Raw genomic sequence first — 18,411 nt, forward strand, 5'->3', positions numbered from 1 at the left:
TCCTTCCTTCCTTCCTTCCTTCCTTCCTTCCTTCCTTCCTTCCTTCCTTCCTTCCTTCCTTCCTTCCTTCCTTATTTCTTTTTCTTCCACAACATGACTAATATGGAAATATACTTTACATGATTGCACATGTGTAGGGTATATCAACTGTTTGCCATCTGATGGAGGGAGATGAAGAGAATCTGGAACTTAAAACCTAAAAACAGTGAGTGTTAAAATTATTTTAAATGTAGTTGGGAAAAATGAAATATTAAAAAAGGGATTGTCTTGGATCTTTCTATTGCTGGGAATAGCTAAGACTTTCCCAGTTGATCATTATACAAAATTTCTGTTGTATGCAATGCTCAATTTTGTTGTTATAGCACAACACCATAACCATCACACACCATGACTTCTTTGTTCATTCTCTAATTGATGGGCATCCCCTCAATTTCTAATTCTTTGTCCCCTCAAAAAGAGCTGCTATAAATATTTTTGTACATATAGACCCTTTTCCTTTTCCTGTTGTTAGATCTCTTTGGGATAAAGACCTAGTAGGTGTATTGCCGGATCAAAGGGTATGCATAGTTTTATATCCCTTTGGGCATAGTTCCAAATTGCTTTCCAGAAAGATTGGATCAGTTGAGAACTCTGCCAATAGTGCAATAGCGTCCCAATTTTCCCATTATCACCTCAAACATTTGTCATTTTTCTTTTCTATCATGTAAATTTAATTGATAGGTGTGAGATGGTACATCAGGATTGTTTTAATTTGCATTTCTCTAATTCTTTAGAGTATTTTTTCATATGGCTAATGACAGTTTTGATTTCTTTATCTGAAAATTGCCTGTTCATGTCCCTTGACCATTTATCAACTTGGGAATGACTCATATTCATAAAAATTTGACTCAATTCTATATATATTTGAGTGACACATCCCTTATTGGAGACAATTGCTATAAAAAATTTCCCATAGTTTTCCATTCTCCTTGGCTGGATAGATATTGTTTGAGTAAAACATCTTTTGTTTAATCTAATATAAAAATCCAATTTACTTTTTGTAATACTGTGTCTTTTTGGTAATGGATTCTACTTATTTAAATAGATCTGACAGGTAAAATATTCTGCCCTCTCCTAATTTGCTCGTGGTATCACTCTTTATGTTCAAATCCTTTTTGACCTTATCTAGGTATATGGTATGAGGAAGTAATTTCCATCTAGTTTCTGCTGTACTGTTTCAGTTTTCCCAACAGTTGTTGTCACATAGGTAGTTCTAGTCCCAAAAGTCAGGATCTTTGAATTCATCAAACACAAGATTAGTATGGTTGTTTCCTACTGTGTGTTGTGTACCTCATCTATTCCACACATCCACCACTCTATTTCTTCACCTGTACCAGATGGTTGTGGTGATTGCTGCCTTGTAATACAGGTTGCGATCTGGTACAGCTAGGCTACCTTTCTTCACATTATTTTCATTAATTCCCCTGGTATTCTTGAACTTTTGATCTGCCATGTGATTTATTTTTGCTATCACTATGCAATATTTTGAGTAGTTTTGTTGGCAAAGCATTGAAAAATATATTAATTTGACTAGAATTGTCTTTTTTGTGTTATATTGGTGGTACCTAATTGTGAACAATTGATGTTTTCCCAGTTGTTTACTTCTGACTTTATTTGAATGCAAAGGGCTTGGTAATTGTGTTCATGTAGTTCCTGGGTTTGTCTTGGCAGGTGGGCTCCCAAGTATTTGATATTGTCTGCAGTTATTTTAAATGCAATTTCTCTTTCTATTTTTTACTGCTGGTCTTTGTTGGTAATATATAGGAATGCTGGTGATTTATATGATTTATTTTGTATCCTGTAACTTTGCTAAAGTTATTATTTCAACTAATTTTTAATTGATTCTCTGGAATTCTCCAAGTATACCGTCATATTATCTGCAAAGAGGGATAGTTTTGTTTCCTCATTGTTCACTCTAATTTCCTCAATTACTTCTTCTTGTCTTATCAACATAACCATCACTTGTAGTATAATATTGAACAATAGTTGTGATAACAGGCATCCTTGCTTCACTCCTGATCTCATTGGTAGACCTTCTAGGTTATCCCCACTTTAGTTAATACCTGCTGTTAGTTTTAGATAATACTGTTGATCATCAGAAGGATATTTTCTGAACTATTGCTGTTAGTCTAGCTTCTCTGTAAATGCCCCTTCTAGAAGCTGATCATCCAACTGGTTGATTAATATGAGGGCTCACCCTGGATGGTGTAATAGCAATTTAAATGGAAAAATCTTTCTTGTTCATTAGAAGACCCTTGTCACCTGCTTAAATCACCTGGAAACCTAAGTCATCTGTGGTGGGAAGAACTTGCTGAAACGGTGGAACAGAAAGGGTAGAGCAGAACCAGGAGAAAGTTAGTGAGAGTGATAGGAGCAGAGGAGAGAGAATGCAGGGCAGCAGGCACAGCAAGGCTGGTGAGTGTTAGTGTGTGAGAAGGGCTTGGCCCGGGGGTGGGGGAGAGGGAGGCTTGGAAATGCCGTTGTCCCCAGCAGTGTTAATGTGTATTGACTTCTTGGCTAGCATGACAGATTTAACTTTCTGGTTTTGGGATTTGGATTTCTGGGGCCTGAATAAATGCTTTTCTTCTGGCTTCTGTATGGAGAGTCTTTTATATTTGGTGATTGAGAACTGAGCTGGCATATTCATAGTCACCACCAGTACTGTGAATATTGCCTTGGTGATAGAGATAGGAACTCATGATGAGCAATAGAAACTACAACCCTTTAGACAACCCTAGAAACTTGGGAGAAGAAATAATGTTCTTTCCTCTGGGAAGCCAACCTGTCAGTGCCAAGTGAGTTTGGAGAGTGAGTTCCAGAGGGAATCCTACAGGCATATTTGCCTTTCTTTCTATCTCCAGGATTGTACCTAGCCCATAGTCAGAATTTAATACATGCTTGTTGGTTGATAGTAAGTGCATAAGGAATGGTTTTGACTGATTACCTAATAAGATTTCAACATAAGTTCTCTGAATCTATATATATATATATATATATATATATATATATATATCACTCTTTATATAATATCACACTATATTGTTAGGAATTTTATAGAAACTTTCCAAGCTTTCAGGACTGGTTAGAGTGGGAAGTATAATACATTCTCATTAAGTTACTATTTCATGGATATCTCTCATTCTCACTACATGATGGAGCAACTTCCCTGTTCTCTCCAACATATATTGGCTTGATGTATTTTATGATAAAGCACAACTGAAAGTCATCTTCACTGATAAGTATGCCATCTTGCACCTGTCAGGTATCTTCCTATTATTTCTCAGGTTATTTGAAATCTTGGTTCTTCTAGGATTAAGGTTCCTGGATTCTCAAATGTAGATGTGGAAGGTGAGTAGAAACCAAAAAGCATAAAGTGTTTGAGCCTCACAGTGTATGTCCTAGGAATTGCCCCAGAGAAATACCTCACTTCTATACTGAATTTGCACATTGATTCTTTAATAACAAAAGGACAGATTCATTTCATGTTATAGACAATTTATTTTCTTTGGACATTCATCAGACAGCAGGTTACAGGAGGTGAGAGCACCTAGATGCGTAGAAGATCTCAGAAGCTACCGAGGTGTCACTTTGTGATTTGAATCAGTGTGTCTAAGACTTGATAATGGTTTCAATAGAATGAAGATCCAAGGCAATGCTCACATGGTTTTAAGTCCCTTGCTGCTCTGAATTCCAAGGAAAGGGGGCAGTGCTTGAAGCTTGGACAAGTTCCATTGGGATGCAATGACTTTGGCAGCAACATCAGGAGAAGGAGTTGTTAACCTACATATGCTGGGACTTCACAGGGTACAGTGGGATCGGCTTTCTCTACAACACTGATTGTACATTTCTCCTTGTTGAAAATTTCCTGGCACTTGTCTTTGTCATATCCATGAGGTGTCATCACCCTGTTGGTGGAAGAAAATTAGGCAAAGCTTAGGGTGGTCCTTGGGAAATGATGACTATTTATTAAGCTTCTTACCATTATTTCAGATAACCTCTGATCATTTACTATATATCCTCTCCTAACCACTTAATGAGCCATTTCAATCTACCTTCAAGTATAGATGGAGAACACATTAGGTCCTAGGTGCTAGTTAACTTGCACTGAAACACAGGATCACATAACTAATTAGTTTCTGATCTTGAATAGAAGTAGAAAAGAATAACAGATCTAGCTTTCAAACAGGAAGGGACCTTAGGAGTCAGTCCAAACTCCTCTTTTTCTTAACAGATGAGGAAACTGAGGCTGAAATTGGTCAAGTGATTTGCCCAAGGTCACACAGATGATCAGGTTAGGAGTTGAGATTTCAACAGAAAAATATTGTAGATCTTAGATTTTGAAGTAGAAAGAACTTTAGAAGTTATCAAGCTCAAAACCCTCTTTTATTAGTGGACAAGAAAACAGAGGCTCCCAAAAGTCTAATGACTTGCCCAGGGTCACACAGATAAGATGTATGTGTTTGAGGAAGGATTTAACCTCAGGTCTTCCCAATACCAAGCCCAATGTTGCATGAGGTGTTTCTACTAGAAAGGTTAAAGCCTTGCTCTACTCTTTCCTGGTTGTATCACATCCAGAATATCATGTCCAGTTTAGGGTAGGAAGGAAATTGATCATCTGGGGCACATTCATAGGATAATAAATATAGAGAGAATGAAAAGGTCTCATAAAAGCATCAATATCGCAAACATAGCATGAAGAAGGGAAGCTTTTGCCACAGGGAAAAGGGAACAGACTTGCCCAGCTTGCTTGGCCTTAGGGAGCAGGGCTGAGTGGTGGGGATGGAGGCTGAGGAGAGTCTGTTTTTAGTTAGATACAATGGGGAGAAATGCTTCCTAAGCATGAGAAATCTCCAGAAGAAGCAGGGCCATTCTCACTAAACACCTTCAAAGGCCCTTTGGACCCTTATTGAGTAGGAATTTCTCATTCCCAGATGGGTTCTACCTCACAGCCCCTGAAGTCTCTTCCAGCTTGGCCATTGTCATTTTATATTTTACATCATTTTGCATTTGTCTTTGAGCTTGGAACCTACATGCTGCAGCAACCGAGTCCAGTTGTCGAGTCACAGGAACAGCTCATACAATCATTTTCCCATTGAGTGTTGAAGTCATGCATTACACCATTAGAATCCCTGCAACCTAAGACAGAACACATGGCAAATCTGTTAAATTGCCGTTGATGCCTCCACAACAGATTTTGCTAGGTCCCTAAAGCTACCTTGAATGGTATGCACTAAACCATCATAACAGGGGAAGATCTGGGCCACTTTTAATGACTTTCAAAGGAGGTTCTACCACTTTCCTTTGCAAACACCTCAGTGCCTCACAACCCATTCAGTTAAGAACAGCCCTTAAGTCATTCCCTAAGTCTTCAGAGTGAGAACTGGAATGTCTTGTATACTAATCTGCAAGATTAGCAGATGAATAGTAGGACATAAATTCCATGTAGATAGGGACTTTTTTGGGGGGCGTTCATTTCTGTCCATTTTAATTTTCTTTCCATGATTGTTTTTGCCATGGTAGATGAAATCTTTTGCACACAGTAGTTGTGTAGTAGATGCTTAATGAATTGAGTGACTATGTAGATAAGTGCTAGAGGCACAGAGAGGGCTATTGCTTTGCTCAGCATCACCAAGTCAGTCAAGTTTTGGTGGTGCGATTTAAACCCAGATCTTCCAAACTTCCATTCTAGCTCTCTAACCACTAATGCACACTGCCCCTTAGAAACACATCACATATATATAATAAGTACTGACTCTTAATTATGCGATAGAAGGGAGATGATGGTGTAAGGACTTTAAATGTATGTTTAGACAGCTGCCTGTTTTCTCCATCTCAGGCACATCTTTAGATCCAATCTACTTTTCCTACCTTTTGCCCACTACTCCCATCCTATGGGTCTTGGTTCCAATGGACATAGATAGGCCATTCAAGCTTGACCCAGTCACTGTTCCTGCTAAATTCCTCCTGTCCCTAGAGATAGAAAAGAGTTGTCAAGAAAGATTTACCTTTCGGTAATTCCTCTCCCTCCAGCTGCAAAGGTTTGTGTATGCAGTAAGCATCGCAAAATGTCAGAAAGCTAGCCAAGGTAAGGAAAACACCTAGCATAGTATTCTATTAAAAAGAGAAAAGATAAAAGTTAAAGGTGGTTAGGGAGGGAAACCAACTAGAAATTTTTTTTTAAGTTTTATAGCTGCTCTTCCATATTTTACCAGTCAGTGCTCTGTGTACACTATCTTCCTGGCAACGGACCCATCCTTTGTAGTAACAATGTTTACAAGGGTGCACAGTGAATAAAGCCCTGGACATTGAGTCAGGAAGGCTTGAGTTCAATCTGATCTAAGACACTAAGTGTGGGACCCCAGGCAAGAAAGTAAGTCTGTCTACCTCATTTCCTCATCTGTAAAAGAGGGAGAATGACAGCCTTCCAGTGTGGTTGTGAGGACCAAAAGAGAGAATATTAAAGAAGTCGTAATATTACTAAAAAAAGTCAAGCAAAACCAACCAACATAGTTAAACAGTTATGCCACATAGGATCCCAGAATTATTGATTTAGAGCTATAAAGGAACTCAGAGGTCATTGAGTCTAGCACCCTCATTTTACAGATGAAGAAACAGGGCTTGACAAGACTCACAAGATTCTGGCTTGTTGAGAGACCACAAGCCTTTGTCAAACTGCCTCCAAATATCCACTGCACCACTGTATATTTTAGCTTCTGCCTCCATAGTCACCCACTTTTCTGACAAGAGGAGACAAATACTGTGTGCCTCTGGGCAAGTTACTTTTTGGTTCTGCTTGCCTCAATTTCCTACCTTGTATAATGGAAATAATAGCCACTACTTATCAGGGGGTTTGTGAGGATCCAATGAGATAATAATTGGAAAACCCTTAACATAGTGCTTGGCACAAAGTAGATACAATATCAATGCTAGGTATACTTATTGCTTATGTCATTTTGAATAATAGTAAGTTAATGCTACTCTTAGAATTAATAAATAGATTTTGTCTCCTATCCTTTGGAAGCAAAATTGGTCATTGCTTTTCATCTGAGTTCTGAGGACTTTTAGGGATTCTTTTCTTTCCATTACTGCACTAATTTTGTACATTGTCATCCTGAACCTGCTTTCTTCACTCTGCTGCAGTTCATTCAGGTCTTTCCACACTTCCCGGATTTCTTCATATTAGTCATTTCTTAAAAGGCAATAATGTTCCATTCTTTTCATATGCCACCATTTGTTAAGCCAGATCCAAGAATCTGAATTCTTTGTACCTGGGACAAATTCATTTGTGAACGAAAGAGGTTTTGGAACAATGTGGGAATATTGACAGGGTTAGTGATGCTGACATAGATTACTGACTGAGTATGGGTGCAGTCATATTGGGAGGGGGTAAACCAGTTGCCAATGTGGTTGGGCAAAATGTAGTATCCTGGTATGGAGCATTATAATAATGGACTTTGGGTATGGCAGTATGGAAGCAATTGCTATTACAATTGAGATAAAAAAATTGCATGTCTGTGATTTAATGGATAGTGAGTACTCCAGGGTTGGAACTGCCTCTATCAAGGCAGATAGAGAGCTCCTGTGCCACTTTTAGATCTAGAGAGCTATGTGGAAGACAGACAACTAGGACATATGAGGGGTAGAACTTCAACCCTGAGGTTCTTGACTCAGCCCTGTTCCCTGTCCACTACATCACACTGCCTCTTCACAGGAAGCCCATGAGTTAATTCGACAAGCAGCCTCATTGAGGACTTGACAAATTTTAAGGGAAACCCAAATCTCAACCTTACAAAAACTGAGTAACATCTTCATTTCCCTTCAGAAATGAACCCCGTTACTTACCATTGTGTCTTAGCAGCCTCTGTCTTCCAAGGGGCTGTTGCTCCTGAAGGAAACCAGATCACTTTCTCTCTCTCTCTCTCTCTGTCTCTCTGTCTCTCTCTCTCTGTATATATATACATATATGGTAGAGCCAGAGTGTAATGATTTCGCAATAACAGCCAAGAGGAAATATAACACATAAAAAATGACAAATACTATCACATAATCAGAAGGCAGGTTGCCAACTGGAATGACTGATGCAGTATTAGTTATTAGGTGTATGCTGGATTCTATCTATACCCCAGTTAAATAAGTTTGCCCTATCCCTTCATGAATATTAAAATGTAAGAATCAGAACAATGAATCAAAGAGAGGGTCCCATGTGGTCCAGGATTTTGTCTCTGTTCAAACCATGAAAGGATGTTTTGTGAGAACTTGGTCATCCTCCATGATATGTCCCTCAAACAGTTAGAGGTATATCCTCAAACATTCTGCACTTCACCATAAAAATCCACCATTACTTCCAAAGAACAGGTTTCCTAGATGCAGTTTCCCATTTCCTGCCTTGAAGCCAATGCATGAGGCTCTTATTCCCCACCAACGTGTGAAATATTCTACCTCTTTATCTTGCTCTGTGGAAATCCCTCCCTCTCAAAGGTCAGAGTTGTCTCTTGCCTCCAGAAGCATTTCATGACTCCCTGTATTAGTGTGAATATGTACATGTAGTAGAATCTGAGCTCCTTGAGGAGAAGAGCTTTCTCAATTTTCTGTCATTTTAGGTCACATTTGCTTATGAGATAGATAGTGGTACGTGGCTAAAGTGCTAACCTGGAAAATCTGAGTTCAAATTTGATTTCAGACAAATGTTGTGTGACCCTGGGCAGGTCACCTAACCTTTGCTCAATTTTCCAAACTCTAAAATGGGGTTAATAATTATACCTCCTTCGTGAGATTTGAGAGATGATTAAATGAGATAATGTTAATAAAAAGTATTTGGCACTGTACCTGTCACCTAGTTTTTTTGGGTTTGTCCTTCATTTTCAAAGAAGACCATGACATCAGAGAAATGATGGCATGACTTTACTTGACTTTGCTTTGAGTGAGTGAGTGCTGTGCAAGGCCACCAGTCTCACTTTCTCCTTCTGAGCCATCACCTGTCACCTGCCAGTTCCTGAATAAATGCTTTTTCCCTTTCCTAACCCCTGCTTCCCTGTAGGACAATTCATCTAGAGTAGGGCTCATTGGGATTGGGGCCAGGGCAGAACATTTTTATATCAGCAAGAGGCCAGAGTTGGCTTTAGTTGTGTTCCTTGGACTGCAGGTGTGAAGTTGGACTTCAGAGGAGGCAGGAGGCAGAGAGAGGCTATGCTGATGGATGGAGACAGATACAAGTGTCATTTAGGTCACAGGTTACCTTGGGGCTGACCCTGACTTGAAATATCCCATCTGTTTGCCACCTGTACAATGAATATTTTAGGTTCAGCATGTGTTGTTGATTGTGGCTGTGGTGCAAAACTGAGCCAATATCCACAGCATCAGGGTCTATAATGACCTCAAGCTTCTTTTCCTGGGTTTCAGCCAAATTCAGAGTAAATCATGGTATGGTGAGGATGTACCACGAAGGAAAGATTCAGGTGGTTTATTACTCCCAGGTATGTAAGTGGCTCCTCCCTTTTCAGTCCCATAGATACACCTCAGGGGCTTGGGCCATGAATCCCCATCAAGACCCCACATCTCTTGGTTCACTGTCTTTACAGCTGATTGTTGTTTCTGGGCTAATTCACAAGGCCTGCAGAGGAGGGTGCCCTGAGGAACAGTCATCCAGCAGGTGCTTTGGACTGACTCTCACCTGCTCAATCCCAAGAACATTGTGACTAGGAAAGTTTGCTAACCTCACACACCTGGACTAGAGGAAGTTTGCTAAGCTCCCATTCCCAATTCTAAGTATAGTCAACCACAGTAATTGTTGGGAACACAGGAACTTCCCAGGTTACTCAGTGATCAGACAGGCAGGCCACCCAGTGGTCAGACATGGAGTCCCCTTTGCCAGCCAGGGCCTAGGAACAGGTCACAGTCTTTCTTGAGATATGCAGGGTGGGTAAGGGGATGTAAACCCATGTCATGTGAGGACCCACTGAAGGGACTGATAGTGTTTATTCTGAAGGGGAAGGGAGGACATGATTGTTCTTGATGCATTTGAATGTGATGTCATAAGAAAGAGGGATTAGTAGTGCAATTAGCAATCATGAGATTGTTTTCTAATTAGTCCCAGAAGCCAGAACCTGCAGAAGGTGCAGAGAGGCAGATTTAGGCCCAATGAAGGAAAAATGTACTTATAGTTAGAACTATCCCCACATGATAGAGATCCACAGTCTGGAGAGGGCTGAGTTCCCACTCAGTGGAGGCTAGATAGAGGACGTTTAGAGAACATTACTGCTCAGGGACAGATGGAACAAGATGGCCTCTGAGGTCCCCTCCACCTCGGGGACTTGGAGCACTCTGCAAGTTCTATGACTTGTTTCAATGAAGTCAGACTTTCTGAGAAATGAGCAGAGAGGAATCTTTTCCCCTGAATGCATCATGAAAATTGGTTTTTTTCTTTTTAACCTATGAGTAAATGAATCATTACAGAGACACCTTTTTAGACTCCTCTAGTATGTTAAATATATGACTTTAAACCTACAAGTCAGACACCTATCTATGTAATGATGCCAGGACTCCCTCACTGGTAGCTTCAATCTTTAGGGTAAATCAGCTCATGGCTTGAGGAGAACTGCCAGTGCCCTTGGTGAGCTGAGCAGAGGCACTCACTCCAGAGTTGTGACTCATTCATTCACTTAGCAATTATTTATTGAGTTCCTAGGTGGATGTTTTTCTCTTAGAGAAATTCTCTGCCTTGACTGTATTCATTACTGACTTTTGTTTACTCTGTAGTGTTTATAATTTCCCCATTCCTTTCTTAAGTCTAGATTATCAACAAAACAACAATTCCAGTTGTGCTTTGTATTTTGTGCAGTTCCCAAGGTGTTCCTGCTCAGCGAAAACGTAACAATCTACTTGTAGGACTTTGTTTGAGTTGAGATCAGCACACCCCTGCCTCCATTCCCCAATGAAGCACCAGGATTTTTTTTCTGTAGAAGTCCTCCCTCAGTCAGTGAGAATTTAATGAGTCTTGTCCATGAATCTAACTAGCTCTGTGTTAGAATGTGGGCTAGGGGAAAGGGGCTGATTTCCTTGGGATAGGCCACTCTCTAGTAAGGGAACCCCTCTATGTATGCAGCTAAGCCTCTATGTATAGTCTAAGGAAGGATCTTAGAACACAGAGAGCTTATTGAGCCAGTATGTTTTAGACATGGGACTGGAACCCAAATCTTCCTGCCTCTACCCACTTGGCCAAGCTGCCTCACAGAACGAGTAGCAATAGGACCTGTGGTCCTGACCTTCTAAGGTGAGAAAGAAGTATAACCCTCACATCCATATGTGTATAATTGGAAGGCATTGGAGACCTGCCCCAGTGAAGGGCCATGGGAAAAGCACTTGGCCATGACTGAAGAAATCATCCTGCTCCTATCATTGCATTTCCTTTGTAATAGCAGTCCTAGCCTGGTATGGCAGGGTAATATGGCAGACTTAGTGCATCTGGATTTCAGGAAGGCATGTGACAAAGTCTATTATATTCACAATGCAGTAAGTGATTCTAGCCTCAGTTTTATGGGACAGAATGCAAGTTCTAGAGATGTTCACAAGGATGGGAGCTCAGTGAAACATTTCACAGGCACAGGAAGGTTGGTGACTAACGACACTTTAGAAAAATGATATGAGAATGAAGGAAATGGTATCTATGATATGCTTTGAAATATTAAGAAATATTAATGATATAAGCTGTGAACTTTCAATGTTCAGCTGTGAGGGAAATACAAAGGTAGTGGGAGAGGACTAAAAGAAATTCTCCTGTGTCAAAAAATCAATTAATAAATGAAAAAATCAATCCACATCAATCTCATAGCTCAGAGACTTTTAAGTTTACACAACCAGAAGGGATCTTAGAAGCCATTTAGGCCAACCTATACTGAAAAGAAGAAATTGTGTCTCCAGCAACATTGATGAATGCTTCTCCCCCCTCCACTTGAGGGTGAATATCCCAACAGTGATTTGGATGGTCTTTGTCTCTTGAGGCAGTCAGCCTATTACTCTTGGATAGGTCTACCTTCTTAGGCAGTTCTTTCCTTGAGTAAAAAGCTACCACCTGCCTCTTTTCCATTTCTATCCATTGTACCTAGTTCTATCCTTCCAAAACAAGCTCAAACAGAGTCTAAAGGAAGTCAAGGTTCAGGGAATGTCTGGGATGGCTCAGCTGCCTAGCTTTGGGCAGGCAGGTGGCAGTGTTGGTCAACTGGAGAATCTGCATTTTGAATGGCTCATGCCCAAAAGGAGCTGCTCTGGTGTCCACTGCAGGTAACTAGAGTGAAATTCATTTATGTTATAAAAAAGATTTTGCACCTTTGTAAACTATAATTGTAATATAATATATTCCTTTTTGTATATTTTTCTCCTTTTCCAGTTTCTTCCCCAACAGTGAAGAAAGGTGTTAAGGAAAAAATGACTGACACAGAGACTGAGTCTGATAGTGTATAAAGTACTCAATACTCAGGAAGGATGGAAATAAGCTTCTTTTAAGCACTTTCTTTGTACCGGGCACTTGCTAAGTGTTTTACACCCTTGATGTTATTGATACTTGCACCAACCCTGCATGAGATGATGAATGCTATTATTATCCCTATTTTGCAGTTGAAGGAACTGAGAAAAACAGAGCTTAAGTGACTTGCCCAGGCTCACATATTGAGGAAGTATCAGAGGTCAGATCTGAATTGAGATCTTTCTGTCCCTATGTCCACACTTCATCCACTTTGTCACCTAGTTCCTCACTTCTCCAACCAAAAAGGAGAAAGATAAACTTAAGTGGTTTTTATTTAATTCATCTTAGTTTTCCCCATTCATTCCAACTTGGTATAACACAATATGGCCACATAAATGGGTTTTTTATCATTTTTTTTCTAAAGAAAGGCACAACTTAGCATTGTAAATAAGATGCCTAGTTCACCCCTAAGAGATCACTTATAAGTCTAGAGAGACTTTTAATCTTGACTCTGCCATCATTTCAATATTTATTTCTTTTTCACCAATTAAGTTTAAATGCCATCAAAATTAAATTCATCAGTTTTGGAGGCACACATTTAATTTCCTGTGTGGTACTTTGATATATGGCTTGCTTTGGAAGGCAAGTTGAGTAAGTGTTGGGTCTATATATGATAGGATGATTTAGTGAGATTCTTTTGTGTAGAGGAGCAAGGAGATTTGGTCAGGTGGTTTTAACCTTAGAAAGGGTTGAGAAAGATGGTGCATGTGTACAAGTTGGTGGTAGAGGTTGGGTGATTTGTTGTTGTTGTTGTGCTTGTCCTTTGTTCTTGAAGAGGCCCATGGTATCAGGGATATGATGACATGACTTGCAATTGACTTTGATTTGAGTGAGGGAGGGCTGTGAGAAGTCACCAGCCTCACTTTTTTCTCTAGAGCCATCTGGGTCCAGTGGCGAGATATTCATCAGGATGACATGGCAATGGGAGACCCTGGCCTTTTATGCTAAAGTCTTTTCAGGCACTCACTTAGAGTGAGGTAATTCCCATTCGGTGAACAGACCTGTTTAAGAAATGAGTCAAGGGATGGCCCCTTCATTAAAAAAAAAAAAATCAAACTGGGAGGGGAAGACCTTCAGGGTTGCTGTTCAAAAGAGAAACAATTACTATTTACTGGCAAATACTATGTGAATAGGCATTGAAGGAACTTCCCAGCTCCTGGTAATAGCTTTGGAAGACAATAATAATATAGCTAACATTATATATGGTAATATGATATATATGCACTATATATGTTTAAATAATAGCTAGCATTTTTATGGAAACTGAAGACTTCCAAAGTGATATACACAAATTATTTCATGTGATCCTGACAACAATTCTGGGAGACAGAGGCTATTACTATCCTCTTATTACAAATGAGGAAAATGATCTGCCCAAAATCACACAGCTAGAAAGTGCCTAAAGCATACTTTGAATACAAGTTTTCCTGACTGCAGGTTCAGCTCTATCTACTTTGCCACCAAGCTACCTTCCATTGCTTACTAATTTCCAGAAATTCACATCTGTATTTTGATTCATGGCCACTTATTGAAATTGTGAAGTTCCACAAATCCCATCAGTGTAACGACTTATGTGTCTTGAGTCAATTTCATCCATACCCATATCTGATGCTATAATTCTTATTGGGGACCTCCAGTGGACAGCAGACCTGCCTTTGACTAGGAAGGGCTGTGTCCACAGTTTTACTTTGTATTTTTCTGCATTCTTTTTGCTACAACTTGTTCTGGGTGTATATGGAGCTTTTTCAAGGTCTCCAACATTCAATTTGCTATCTGCCCAGTTTGCTTCATTTAATATTGTAATGCTTCACAATTCTTCCTCATTTCCAGATTAACATTGACCCCTCTGGCAAGTCATGACACATATGGGATGCCATGGAGGTCCAGGGTCTCAGTTCCAGCAAGGCTAACAAGTGTAGAAGTAGCCAACCTTCCCTTAGGTGACTTTTCAGGGGTCTCTGAGGGAGCTCATAGGATGTTAGGATCATGGTTCTAAAACCAGGAAGACCCTCAGAGGTCACTGAGTCATAGGACCAGAGGGAGGGACTGGAGAGGGTAGAGGGGAAAGTGAAGAAGTCAAGTCAAGATCAAGATAAATACATGAGGGGTTACTTAAAGGAAAGGTTCTTTACTGTTTTGTATTATGAACCCCTTAGGCTATCTGATAAAGCCTATGGACCCCTTCTGAGAATAATGTTTTTGACTGCATAAAATCCAGAGAATTGATTAGAGAGGAAACCAAATATAAATCCATTGTATTTATGTACAATTAGTAGGTATATAATTGGAATACATTTATACAAATGTGTACAATATATTTACATATGGCATATGAAATATATGTCATACATAAATATATAAATAAAATGTGTCAAATGGAAATATGTATTTCTATGTGATATATATTTATATACCAATTAATATTGAAACCAATTATTCTTGAGTTCCAGTCCAGCCTCAGATACTTGCTATTTGTGTGACCCTGGGCAAGTCACTTGGCCCTGTTTACCTCAGGTTCCTTATTTGTAAAATGAATTGGAGAGGAAAATGGCAAACCCATTCCAGTGTCTTTGCTAAGTAACCCCCATAAGAAGATTCTGCCCTGCCTGAAAAATGACTGCACAGCAGCAACAAAACTTTGTGAATATTGGTAATAAAATTATATTTTGTAATCCTTCAATTACATATAAATTATTATCTAGATATATTTTATACATAAATTTATATTTAAAGCAAGTTCATGGATCTTAGGTTAAGAATTCTTGCTTGAAAGGAAAAGATATTTTTAAATGTTTTCAAATAGATTTTAAATTTTTGTTGACCTATGTTAGTTTTTACATTGTCTTCATTTCTTCATGAAGTCTGCCTCCCTATATTTTGCCAGAAATAAACAACCTACAACACCCAAAAAGAGAAGAGAAATAGAAAGTAGTCTGCAAATACTAGCCAGCTTATTGCTTGAGTGTGACGGTCTGACGGTGGATTGCCTCAACATTTCTCAGAGTGAGAAATGAAGGAAGGGAGGGAGATACATTTTCTCACCTATTTTTCTAGGACAAACTTGTTCATTGTAGCAACATAGGTCATTATTGTATAAGTCAATTTCTGTTTCTATTCTTTCCATTTACATTGTTTACTCATGTATATTTTTCCCCCCAAGCTCTGCTTACTTTCCTCTGTATCTATTTAAAAAAAGAGAGAGAACATAAGGATTCTGAGTTACAGAAAAAAAGGAGGGAATTCCAGGATGGCTGGTGTCAATAAATACAAGTAGCAGATGGACTGGGAAGTCTTCTTTCATCCTACTGCTTTCTAGTTGCATCATTGAATTTTAACAAGAAGGGTAAACTGAGGCAGATCTTCAAGAAAGATAGTATTTATTAGCAAGGTCATGCTGCCTATCAATAAATGGCTTGCCTCCATTAATGCCAAAGACCCTGAGCAGATGAATAATTGCCCTCCCCTTTTTACATGATTTTGGGAGTATAGGACAAAGCACAGAGCAGAATAGAACAGATGTCATGGGATTAAGGACAACATGACTGGTTGCCAAGCTAAGACACAGGGAACAACATGATTGGTTGGATATTTGGTAATGGGGGATAGCAAAGGTCCACGTTCTTCTCTCATGAGACTAAGAAGTACTCATAATTTGAGTCCAGATGAGAGATAGCAGCCCAGATTTTTGGACAGTAAAGCAGACATCCTTGAAGGATAGTTTAGTGGAGTAATAAATGCAAACTCCCTTCTTTCTCACAAATTTTAAAAAATAAGTTAAATTTCTTGAGGCAGGAGATCTGTATTTTTAAATTTAATTCATCACAGTCCATCTGAACCCTGAGCTAAGTTCAGAGACAAAGAACTATGTCTTAAGTAATTACAGGACAAAATCAAGTAATTATGAATAGAATCAACAAAAAATGATATAGGATCAATTTTAATCTTCTCACCTAACAAATACCGCAACAGGGGAAAAACATCCTTAGTTCTGTTTCATTCTAGGGTCAAGCACTATTTAACAACGAATCATGTAACAAATCTCCACATTATATGCTTAACAAGATTTCTGACAAGTTTCTCAAATTTCACAACATAAGAAAAACAATCTTTAGAACATTTTTAGAACACTCTGAAATTCATTAATGTCAGTTTCAACTAGTGTGCTCTTGCCTTAGTCCCAGAATAAAAGAAAATTATCCAGGGGGTTCCCATTGGGATGCTCCTCTCAGATCCCAAAAGTTCCATAAGGGAACTTCCTCAGCAGTGTAGAAGATTACCCTCATTTTTTTTTTCACTAAGGGGACATCTCCTACATTGAGGAAGCTTACCTTAACCTATTTCTTTAAAGGGTCTTCCCTTAGTGATGCTTCCTGGCACCAGCAACGTGGTGGCTTACCCTCACTCAGAAAGAAATTGAGATTGAGGGGAGTTCTGCCTCCTGGGGCAGACTGTCTTGAAGAAGACCTTTAGAGAAATGTCCAGAATACTTAAGAGGGTTTTCCTTTCAACAGGTTTTCTTTTGGAGTCCTTACTCACTATGGCTGACTTTGCCAAAATCTGTGAAATCTGAAATAATCAAGGAAAAAATGGATGAAGCTTTCAAGCATAGCAGTTTATTAATCAATGCATGCCAATTGTATAACAATTTAGGATCAGGCCTCCTCAGCTTGGCCCAAGACCCTCAATACAGAGGAAGATAGATTTTTATGCATTAAAAGTGAACAGTTAACAAGATTAGGCAATCTGATTTCTAATTGGAAGAAAGCGTAGGCACTTTATGAGTTGGGATGGGGGCTAGAGGAGTTTGAGGCATTGAGAGGGGGAAGAAGGAGCATGGTCCAGAATGTGAAACCATTTATCACTCAATTCTTGATTAGCAAGCAGGTGGAATTTATGGGAAAATTGAAAGTTAAGTCTCAAAATGGAGTCAATTTTACAAGATGAAATTAGTTTTTTTTAGACAATTCACACAGTTCTCCCAGTACACATGCACCAAGATAGATATCATAAATAGTAGGTATAATAAAAGAAGAAAATCAGAGACACTAAGTAATTCACAAGAGAAAAATCATGTAAAGAACCAGTAATAAAAGACATGACCTCAGATAGACACAATTGATCATAGTTTGAGTAATGAGCATGATGACAAAGAGATATTAATTTAACAATTCACATTTGACTTAATAAGTCCTCAGTAAAGCTTATGCTTTTCTGTGTTGATTATCTCCAATTTATCTGGTACATATCTTGCTTGTACCTAAGTGTTTGAACAACATGTGAGCAATCTCCCTCATTAAACTGTGAGGTCCTTGAGAAGAGAGGATGTTGTCTTAATTTTTTGCCTTCACTCTCTTTTTAGTACTTAGCAGAGTACTTGGCATATAATAACTGCTTAATAAATGCTTGAAGACTTGATTAAAACTTAGTGGGATGAGAACAGAACCGGGAAAAGGGTTCTGAAAGGGAATACCTTACTCAAAAGGAACAGATTAAATGAAGTCAGGGAGGTTCAAAAGAGCATAGCATTTTAAGAAGATATAGTGAAGAAGGAAGTTCAGAAATCAGTGATGGTGGAAACCTAATGAGAGCTTGAGGATGAAGATCAGGAAAGACAGAAACATATTATCATTGACTGGACTATAACATAGACTAGTAGGACAAAAGGAAAAAATAGTTGAGTTCAGGAAACTGATGACAACCACTGTGCAATACTTTATTAAGTACACCATGAGCCTGGCAGCCTGATGCTCTGGCACAGCAGAACTATATAGTTGTGACAGATGGTGTCAATGATCTGGACATGTGTTGGAGCTCTCTTTCTGCTAAAACCAGAGCAATTAATAATTCCTTGACTT

At 39.1% G+C, this 18,411-nt stretch overlaps 1 pseudogene; it reads right to left on the reverse strand.

Annotated features, from left to right (window-relative positions):
* Positions 1–3,517: 3,517 nt before the first annotated feature.
* Positions 3,518–9,729, reverse strand: LOC140515476 (beta-microseminoprotein J1-like; annotated as a pseudogene).
* Positions 9,730–18,411: the final 8,682 nt, after the last annotated feature.

The sequence above is a fragment of the Notamacropus eugenii genome, chromosome 1, assembly GCF_028372415.1.
Source record: "Notamacropus eugenii isolate mMacEug1 chromosome 1, mMacEug1.pri_v2, whole genome shotgun sequence".
NCBI lineage: Eukaryota > Metazoa > Chordata > Mammalia > Diprotodontia > Macropodidae > Notamacropus > Notamacropus eugenii.